The sequence below is a fragment of the Heptranchias perlo genome, chromosome 5 (assembly GCF_035084215.1).
Source record: "Heptranchias perlo isolate sHepPer1 chromosome 5, sHepPer1.hap1, whole genome shotgun sequence".
Taxonomy (NCBI): Eukaryota; Metazoa; Chordata; class Chondrichthyes; order Hexanchiformes; family Hexanchidae; genus Heptranchias; species Heptranchias perlo.
This window is the reverse complement of record NC_090329.1, coordinates 44981757-44993329: the sequence shown is the minus strand read 5'-3', so window position 1 is coordinate 44993329 and position 11573 is coordinate 44981757.

Sequence of the window (11573 nt, the reverse complement as noted above, 5' to 3'; positions counted from 1 at the left end):
CATAAAGGGATAATATGACAGGGTGGACACATGGAACTACTGCTCATGTGAAGGGGAAAGACCAACATGGACTGGTTGGGCCAAATGGTCTGTTTCCAATTCATTTATATCTTTTGACCAGTTGTTTAATATTGAAAAAACCTATCATCAAATGAGAGCAGTCCGAGGTTCTTCAAGCAGTAATTAAGCTCCTGACTTGAATCCCTGTGACCAACCAAAGCCTTGCATTATCCTTACATGCACTCTGAGGCTCTGAATAACCCACAGTTTACATGTCTTGAGGGTGCACCTCGTTAGCGATGAGAAACTTAGTGAACTCTTCATTCGGAATGTCCTGCTACTTGCAGAGACTCGGGAACTGCTCTCATTTTGAGGATATTTTCTTTTCAATATTAAATATTACAACTTTCAAAAAAAAAATATTCCACTGAGGAAAAAAGGGTGTAATAGAAATGACAGCCATCCGTGGCTACGTAAAGAAATTAAGAATAGTGTCCGACTAAAAACAAGGACATATAAGGTAGCCAAACTTAGTGGGAGGATAGAAGATTGGGAAGTCTTCAAAAGACAGCAAAAAGTAACTAAAGGATTGATTAAGAAAGGGAAGATAGATTATGAAAATAAATTAGCAAAAAATATAAAAACAGATAGCAAGAGTTTCTATAGTTATATAAAAAGAAAAAGGGTGGCTAAGGCAAACATAGGTCCCTTAGAGGATGAGACCGGGAAATTAATGGTGGGAAACATGGAGATGGCAAAAATGCTGAACAAATATTTTGTTTCAGTCTTTACGGTAGAGGACACTAAGAATATCCCAACACTGGACAAACAGGGGGCTCTCGGGGGGGAGGAGCTAAATACGATTAAAATCACTAAGGAATTGGTACTCAGTAAATTAATGGGACTCAAGGCGGATAAATCCCCTGGACCTGATGGCTTACATCCCAGGGTCTTGAGGGAAGTGGTAGTAGGGATTGTGGATGCTTTGGTAATAATTTTCCAAAATTCTCTGGACTCGGCAAAGGTCCCAGCAGATTGGAAAACTGCTAATGTAACACCCTTATTTAAAAAGGGTAGTAGGCAGAAGGCTGGAAATTATAGACCAGTTAGCCTAACATCTGTGGTGGGTAAAATTTGGGAGTCTATTATTAAGGAGACAGTAGCGGAACATTTGGATAAACATAATTTAATAGGACAAAGTCAGCATGGCTTTACGAAGGGGAAGTCATGTCTGACAAATTTGCTCGAGTTCTTTGAGGACATAACGTACAGGGTGGATAAAGGGGAACCAGTGGACGCAGTGTATTTAGACTTCCAGAAGGCATTCGACAAGGTGCCACATAAAAGATTATTGCCCAAGATAAAGAATCACTGGATTGGGGGTAATATTCTGGCATGGGTGGAGGATTGGTTATCTAACAGGAAGCAGAGAGTTGGGATAAATGGTTCATTCTCGGACTGGCAACCAGTAGCCAGTGGTGTTCCGCAGGGGTCGGTGCTGGGTCCCCAACTCTTTACAATCTATATTAACGATTTGGAGGAGGGGACCGAGTGTAACATATCAAAGTTTGCAGATGATACAAAGATGGGAGGGAAAGTGGAGAGTGAGGAGGACATAAAAAACCTACAAGGGGATATAGACAGACTGGGTGAGTGGGCGGAGATTTGGCAGATGCAATACAATATTGGAAAATGTGAGGTTATGCACTTTGGCAGGAAAAATCAGAGAGCAAGTTATTATCTTAATGGCGAGAAACTGGAAAGTATTGCAGTACAAAGGGATCTGGGGGTCCTAGTGCAAGAAAATCAAAATGTTAGTATGCAGGTGCAGCAGGTGATCAAGAAGGCCAACGGAATGTTGGCTTTTATTGCCAGGGGGATAGAATATAAAAACAGGGAGGTATTGCTGCAGTTATATAAGGTATTGGTGAGACCGCACCTGGAATACTGCATACAGTTTTGGTGTCCATACTTAAGAAAAGACATACTTGCTCTCGAGGCAGTACAAAGAAGGTTCATTCGGTTAATCCCGGGGATGAGGGGGCGGACATATGAGGAGAGGTTGAGTAGATTGGGACTCTACTCATTGGAGTTCAGAAGAATGAGAGGCGATCTTATTGAAACATATAAGATTGTGAAGGGGCTTGATCGGGTGGATGCGGTAAGGATGTTCCCAAGGATGGGTGAAACTAGAATGAGGGGGCATAATCTTCGAATAAGGGGCTGCTCTTTCAAAACTGAGATGAGGAGAAACTTCTTCACTCAGAGGGTAGTAGGTCTGTGGAATTTGCTGCCCCAGGAAGCTGTGGAAGCTACATCATTAAATAAATTTAAAACAGAAATAGACAGTTTCCTAGAAGTAAAGGGAATTAGGGGTTACGGGGAGCGGGCAGGAAATTGGACATGAATTTAGATTTGAGGTTAGGATCAGATCAGCCATGATCTTATTGAATGGCGGAGCAGGCTCGAGGGGCCGATTGGCCTACTCCTGCTCCTATTTCTTATGTTCTTAAATGATAGGTCGAAAGATATAAATATAAATATAAACAGTATCACAAATAATAATTTATTAGCTTCAAGACTTTTTTTATTCGTTCATGGGATGTGGGCGTCGCTGGCAAGGCCAGCACTAATTGCCCATCCGTAATTGCCCTTGAGAAGGTGGTGGTGAGCCGCCTTCTTGAACCGCTGCAGTCCGTGTGATGAAGATTCTCCCAAAGTGCTGTTAGGAAGGGAGTTCCAGAATTTTGACCCAGTGACGATGAAGGAACGGCGATATATTTCCAAGTCGGGATGGTGTGTGACTTGGAGGGGAACGTGCAGGTGGTGTTGTTCTCATGTGCCTGCTGCCCTTGTCCTTCTAGGTGGTAGTGGTCGTGGGTTTGGGAGGTGTTGTCGAAGAAGCCTTGGCGAGTTGCTGCAGTGCATCCTCTGGCTGGTACACACTGCAGCCACGGTGCGCCGGTGGTGAAGGGAGTGAATGTTTAGGATGGTGGATGGGGTGCCAATCAAGCGGGCTGCTTTGTCCTGGATGGTGTCGAGCTTCTTGAGTGTTGTTGGAGCTGCACTCATCCAGGCAAGTGGATCTTATATGTTTCAATGAGATCACCTCTCCTTCTTAGCATACTCGATATCCTCTTAAATGTATATGGTGATAAGTGTACAAAAAATGGTAAAAATACTTAACAAGATTCAATCGCTTTGAAGTAATGCTGTGTTAAGATTAGTAAATGCTGAACATTGTATTAGCTCTGTATTCAGTTATTTTAACAGTGGTATTAAAAAATGGGCTAATTCTACATTAAACATCAAAGGACTGTAATAGATTCACACAGCACAATTTTGAGGCCAATGGTTTCAGCTACAAAAATATTGGAGTGAAGTTATATCACATTTGGATCTCTTTCTAGCTTTCTTGAATTACACTTCAAGCCTGCTTTCCATTAAAATTAATGATAATTTTGTTGAGACTGTACGGTAAGTACAGAGATGCCACGCTCCCAGCAGCGAGTCGTATTCGAAGGAAGTGCAGGTTGGAGGTAGGACTACAGCACCATAACCCCAATTCTCCGACCCTCGCTCCCTCTAAGCGTGGTTCCCAGCTGGGAATGCGTGTGGTTGCAGAATTTCTCCTTATAGTTTAAAACGGGTCACAAATTTGGTTGATAATACATTACATTCTGGTAATCAAATTTTGTTTGGTAATGCTCGTATGAAGCACTTTGGGATGTTGTACTACATTAAAAGTGCTATATGAATGCAAGATGTTGCTGTTATTGTGGTATGCTGCATTCATCCCAGCACAGATAACATCAATATATTAGTCAAGAACACATCACAGGGGATTGCTATTGACAGACTAATTTCCTACAGATCTGGTAGATGGCAGAAGTAATTTAATAAGGCAAAAAAGATACATAATTTGAACAAAAACTATCACAATTCTTAAATGGGCAGGTCGTTATAGACTTATCAGCATTTATATGAATAGAACATGTGCTTGTAGATGGAGGGAAAGAGAAGAGGAGAAAATGAGATATTGTGCTGCATACTAAAATGAGAAGCACTGTGATTCTGAAATGTGAGTTAACAGTGTTTATGTGATGGGGAAGATAGTTAGATATAATGATAAGAAAGTTTTAAACTAAAATTAGTTGGAGATTCAGATGGTATAATTAAAAGTCTTGCATCTAGTACACTCCTGTAGTGTGTCACACCTTAAAAATATAGGCGAAGCATTACACCCAGGATATCATAAGAACATAAGAAATAGGAGCAGGAGTAGGCCATTCAGCCCCTCGAGCCTGCTCTGTCATTCAATAAGATTATGGCTGATCTTCGAACTCAACTCCACTTTCCCGCCCAATCCCCGTATCCATTGATTCCCTTAAAGTCCAAAAATCTATCGATCTCAGCCTTGAATATATTCAATGACTCAGCATCCACAGCCCTCTGGGGTACAGAATTCCAAAGATTCACAACTCTCTGAGTGAAGAAATTCCTCCTCATCTCAGCTTAAATAGCCGACCCCTTATCCTGAGTCTATGCCCCCTAGTTCTAGACTCTCCAGCCAGGGGAAACAACCTCTCAGCGTCTACCCTGTCAAGCCTCCTCAGAATCTTGTATGTTTCAATGAGATCACCTCTCATTCTTCTAAACTCCAGAGAGTATAGGCCCATTCTACTCAATCTCTCCTCATAAGACAATCCTCTCATCCCAGGAAACAATCTAGTGAATCTTTCTTGCACCGCCTCTAAGGCAAGTGTATCATTCCTTAGATAAGGAGACCAAAACTGTACACGGTACTCCAGGTGAGGTCTCACCAAAGCCCTATACAATTGTAGCAAGACTTCCTTACACTTGTACTCCAAACCCCTTGCAATAAAGCCCAACATGCCATTTGCTTGATGTACCTTTGTTTCTTGTACAAGGACACCAAAATTTCCCTGAACACCAACATTTAATAGTTTCCCACCATTTAAAAAATATTCTGCTTTTCTATTCTTCCTACCAAAGTGAATAACCTCACATTTCCCCACATTATACTCCATCTGCCACCTTCTTGCCCACTCACCTAACCTGTCCATATCCCTTTGCAGATTCTTTGGGCTTAATTTTGAAATGGTGGCTGGTTGGCAGCAGCGGGGGCGGGGGGTGAAAGTGCCTGTGGCAAACCCGCATAAACAAAACTTACCGTTTCTGACAGGCTGGCTGCCGTCAGGAGCTACAACGCGAGGGGGGGGGAGAGAAAGAGAGCAAGACATCATTTGGCGCTGGAATGGAAGATCGGGGGGGGGAGAGTGGAAGATCGGGTGGGAGAGAGGGGAAGATCGGAGGGGGGAGAGGGGAAGATTGTGGGGACATCGGGGGGGGGGTGAAGAGGGGGAGATCAGGGGCATTGGGGGTGAAGAGGGGGACATCGGTGGGGTAAAGAGGGGAACATCGGGAGGACATGGGGGGGTGAAGAGGGGGACATCGGAGAGGGAGACATCAGACATCGGAGCAGGGTGGAAAGATAGGTTGATTTTGTGTTTTCACTTCCTTCAATGGTTTTTGATGTATTTTATTTTGTTTCTTTTTCAATGATCCGTGAATCAGAAGCAGTGGGCAAGCCGCCCAGGTAAGTTAAAAATCGTTATAACCAAGTAATCTGTCACAAGTAAAGTGCCTTAAGTACCTCAATAAGGTACATTGGTCTCTTTAACTGTCATCTTCCGGTTTCGGGACACCCGCGTGCACATGGTTGCGTCCTTGGGAAACTCGGAAGTCGGCAGGTTGGAGCCAGCTTCCGAACCCAAATGGGATTTCCATGATTTCCGGAGCCCCACCTCCCCCAACGCACCCGCAATTTCCCTGTAAAGTTGAGCCTTTTATGTCCTCCTCACAACCTACTTTCCCACCTAGCTTTATATCATCAGCAAGCTTGGATATATTACACTCGGTCCCTTCATCTAAGTCATTAATATAAATTGTAAATAGCTGAGGCTCAAGCACTGATCCTTGCATCACTCAACTAGTTACAGCCTGCCAACCTGAAAATGACCCATTTATTCCTACTCTCTGTTTTCTATCCGTTAATCAATCCTCTATCCATGCTAATATATTACCACCAACCCCATGAGCCCTTATCTTGCGTAACAACCTTTTATGTGGCACCTTATCGAATGCCTTTTGAAAATCCAAATATATTACATCCACTGGTTCCCCTTTATCTACCCTGCTAGTTACATCCTCAAAAAACTCTAATAAATTTGTCAAACATGATTTCCCTTTCATAAAACCATGTTGACTCTGCCTAATCATATTATGATTTTCTCAGCCCCCTGTTACCACTTCCTTAATAATGGAATGATAATGGAATCATATCTTTAAAAAATGAATGTGGGTTTATTTTTAACTCAGAATACCTGTTTCACCTCCAAAAAATGAGCGCTAAGGCATTGAAAATTGGGTTGTCATCTCACATGCCCATTTTGAGCACAAAATTTGCCTGTTGCGATTTTGAATTGGAGTTTTTTTAGCCATCCAGCGCACCCGTTTGAAATCAGTGGACGCCTATTTAAGCATGCTAGTTAGGGTCCTGTACTTGCTTAAGGACCCAAATGCTCTTTTCAACACCTCTGGCTTCCTATTCAACAATTCTAAATCAGTCACAGAAGTCATGGGCGGATACAGCCTGAAGGGTGCCATTTCTAGCGATATTTAAAGTGATTATCAGCTGAAGTTCGGTAAATCACTGGTTAGTTTATTTAGATTGATAGTGTCAGCAGTTGCCAGCATTTGAAATGATCCCTCCTCTGATACGGATCCTCTCCCTGTTATTGTGTGCAAGTTTGTCCTACAAGAGGAATGGGAGTGTGTTAGTGAGTGGGTGCTGAAGAGTTATGAACATCCGTGTTTGAAAGTTGAATAGTTTGTTTGGTACTATGAAGAAGCATCAGGTGTGTGCAAGAGAAGATTTTAATAGTGAGACCAGTGGCAGCAGGAGGAGAACTACTGATGCAATGAATGAATGAGAGGAATTTGAAGGGAGGTGAAGATTTTCATTGGTCCTGTAACAATAAAGTGGTGCACGGCTATATTGATAATGACAACAGAACTGTGAATGGGAGTCTTACATTAGCAGCCCAGGTAAGGTCATTGAACTATTTTCTGTACTGCTTCCACATCTGAAGAGCTAAACTCATGGTATTCACATGCTCAGCCATCTCAAACTATCTTTGCACCGGGAGTGTGGTGGGCACCCTTCTCCCATCCGACAGGAAGAGGATAATTTTCCCCCTGCTAACTTCCTCCACCAAAGCCTCCAGGGCATTATCAGAAAATCGTGGCACTCTCCCAGTCAACATTTTTCAGCATCCAATACAGAAACGGGCTTTAACCGAGCTTCACAATGAGCGTTTAAGAGATACCTCTCCCAGACACAGCCTCCAGGAACAAAAAACTCTCCAAGAACAGCTGCCGTTACCAATGTTCTCAGTGCTTTTAAACAGTTAAGCACTTTCTTTCCTGAGGTCCAATGGTTTTAATTTTAAAATTCAAACATGGGATCAGATCATTCCAGGCCTCTGCAGGGGAATCTGCCAAATAAGCCAGTCTGCAGTTCATTGTTGAATAAAGCAAGTGAGATCCCATGTTTGCTGGGGACCCTACACCTGGCATGCAGGGTGGATTCACAATCTGTCAGATCTTGCTTCTTTCTCTCCTCCGCACTTATTGACGATCCGGATTCTTTCCCCTCAGTCTGGTTCAGTAAAATCTGAAGTCGAGTACATTTTAAAGTTCATCACAACTTTAATAGCAGGGTTCTTAGTCTGCAGCATTGATTTGGACTCCTGATAGAGTCCCTCTATGCTGGCAGAGCAAGAACAAAAACATACAGAAATCCACATGTTTTTATACAAATCAATAGGGTTGGAACATACTTAACAAGGGTCAACACCAATCATAAGCCGGGCACAGGTTGCCATGCGAGGTTACATTATTTCCGGCCAATCATAAATCGTCCATGTGCTGATCATGCTGCTGTTAGACATCAAAGGGGATACTTCCTCACCTTCCAACTTGGAATGTTCTTCCCTGTTCCTTCTGTTCCTTATCTCCCAACCTGGAATGTCTTTCAACTTTGGCTAAGCTCGTTACCTATATTGATCTGCCATAAACATGGAGACATTCAGACCAGTCCTTGAATCACATCAAAGACTCTACATTGATAAGACCATGCAAACCTGCTGACTACGCAAACATATGGCCCAGCAGGAGGCCAGGCCACCTGTACCAATCTCAGTTACTAACTAATTAACCCTTTCTATCCATTTTGCATTCTGCTTCTTTGCCACGTAGGCATTTTAATATTTTACCGAAAACTGACCACGTAGGGATTCTCATTATGAATTGTGATTCATACAGTGTCTCTTCCTTAAACTCACCAACTATATTCTCCGGGGTGCCAGTATCTGTGCTTGTACTGGGGGCAGAGGGAATACTCAGTGGAGCCAGCACGTTTCACTTCATCTTCGTAGGAATCTATACGAAGAGAAAAGGAAACTAATTTACAAAGCATCCCCAAGGCGGTACCATCAAAGAGAGGTAAGGCCATGAGAGATTTTGTGTATCATGAGCCTACTTAGCTCGTGAATGCCCTGCTGTGAGGATTAAGAAAGTAAGTCATGGTATGAAGAATCATAATAAATGGAGGACACTTGCTGGATGGTGGCTCAACCTCACCAATGCCTCAAAAGCTTCTCTCCTAATAAGGGTGAAGGCCATTTCTTCATGTGGCATCAGCTGCTTCATAATGACTATATTGATCCTCTTCCTTTAGTTTTGCACAACCTTAGCCTTTAAGCAGAACACAGCCTAAATGAAAGGACCTCCCTGAGTACTTCAAACAGCACCACTTTGCCCAGCACACCTCCCTCCCAGAGTCAAGGCGTTGTTAATGAGCTAGCATGGTGTTTCTGCAAACAAGTTTCTATGAGAGTAGAACTTGGAACGTTTTACTACATTAAAGACTCTATATAAATGCAAGTAGTTGTTGTTGGAAGTGATATGTACTAAGGTATAACAGTGTCCCACTGTAATTGTGCCCTCTACCCTTTGTTACACACAAAAGTGCAGCAAAGAGAGATAAATGCTTTCTGTATGCTCTCCCTGAGGGCACAGAAGAGAAACAGTCCCATTGGGTCACATGTTCCATGGACTAAGAGCAAGCACTTATGCAAAGGAGGGTACACTTACCCTGGCACTTCTCCAGATACCAAAAAATGCCTTTCTCATTAACTTCCAGTACAACAAATCTGGCAAACTGCATTCATTCTCTCTGTCGCCTTCCTCCTTGTAGCTTTGCTCCTCCAACTTTACAGGAGGGTGGCCTTTTGCTCCAAAAAGATTGGAAATAATCTATCACTATTTATCTTATGCTAAACCTTCATAACCTTGAAGACCTCTATCAGGTTACCCTTTAACCTTCTCATTTCTAGTGAAACAGCTTAATTTTTCCACCGTCACTTCATAACTAGAACCCCTCAGAACATCCTAGTGAATCCACGCTGTACCTTTTCCGTTGTTTTTATGTCCTGCCATTAATGGAGAGCCCTAATCCCAATCACAGCTGAAATAAGCTACCAATTAAAAAATGGCATGGAGCTCTGTTACACTGGATCTCCACCCCATTATAGGCATCATGATAATTTTAAATGGAGGAACTAATGAGGAGAGGAAGCTTCCACTTGAAACAGGCTGGAACTTGATTTGAATATTTTAATGAAGTTCTGACGTCATTTAGATATTCACGCAATCCACTGATGTTCGTGGATAGCTGACACTGAGTCATCTACGTCCACATAAAATAAGCATTCAGGGTTGCTAGGGACTAAGCTGTACACAGAAGTTGATTTAAAGAATCTTGTAAAAAGATTCTTTGCACAATAGGCGGGCTATTTCTCAACCATTTTTCTTGTTTTTTCTGCTGTTGTCACATAGGTGCTCAGGAGCCTTTGTGACAACTATTATGGTACAGCCATTTGTTTTGCAATGGCTGAAATAGTGCCACATTGGTTATCATCATTGCAATCCCCCTTAAAATGAAGGCGTCAGTCAGCTGCCTGAGGAGTGAGCACTGACATGTATAATGTCAATGATGGCTGCAAATGCTCAATATACAGAGAGTGGAATCCTTTCCTGTTGATGGTGATAGCACTATGGGAAGGAGCATGCAGGGCCATAAGGATGCAGTCTGTAACTTTGCATTATGAGGCAACTATTATGATGCCTTCATTTTAAGGTGTGCCTGAATGTACTGGGACGTGGACCTACCTCCTGTGACATATCTGGAGGCGATTGCAGATAAAACTATCCCAGTGTAATTGGAACACAGAAATCTTGCATAATAAATGCCTGTAAGGAGCACAGGAGAGCAGACATCACCCCATTTTTCAGATGGAGCTATTGAATTTCTGCTAGAAGAAATGAAGCAGAGGAGGGGTGTCCTCAGTGAGCACCCCCTACTGCTGCTCCAGGGGTGCTGCACAAGCCTATACCTCAATGGGCTAACTTTGCCTGATAATGTGAAGTCAGCTCATTTAAATATTTTTGTGAGATTCCATTCATGACTGACTGAGCATGTCCCGGAGATGATGGTCACATTATTGAACACTTGCTATTTCCATTACAATGACCCTCTCTCCTGCATTGATGTTTGGCGACCAAAGAAGTGAGTTACAATCTTCAGCTGCCTCGGCCCCATGCACTGGAATTGCCCCCCTAAACCTCTCTGTCACTCCACCTCTCTCTCCTCCTTTGAGACCCTTCTTAAAACCCACATCTTTGATAATGTTTTTAGTCAGCCCTCCAAATGTGTCCTTTTTTGGCTCACTTTCCATTTTTGTCTGAATACACTTCTGTGAAGCGCCTTGGGATGTTTTTATATGTTAAAGCTGCTACATAAGTTGTTACTGTTGGTGTTGTTGTAGTAGTAGTAGTAGCACCTATTCCAGATAGATGCTGAGGGTCTGAAGCACTGCTCAGTTGCTCCAGCCACACCATGGAGATGATTCCTAAATAACCATTAATGTTATCTGAAGGTCACCCCTCATATAGGGTTAGAGATCAAAGGGTAGATTTTCCCTTATGGGTACCAGATAGGTGGAGTACAATTGAAGTACACTCTGCCCATGAGGAAGCAACTGTTAACATTCTCTCTACCTCCCCAGGGTCTTCTACATGGCCTGGGCAGATTCCAGGTTCCAGAAGGAAATTGCAGTGCAGCTTCAGGCTCTAACCCATTGCAATTGGGGCCTGCTGATTGCTAATGAGATCAGCAGCCAGAAAGCCCCATGTGCCCCAAATCATCCTGGGGTGAGCAGGTGTTCCAAAAAACGTCACTCGCTTCCACTTCTTCAGATTGCTAATGGGGCTATCGCAGACTGTATGGTCAGTGGGATTTTGAATGCAAACCAGAGCACCAGGTTTTCATAGGCAGCCTGCCTTGGGGTGCTAAATGAAGAGATCCTAAGGAAAATGAAGCAGGAACACCCCCTCCTGCTTCATTCTAATATAACATTAGGCCCACG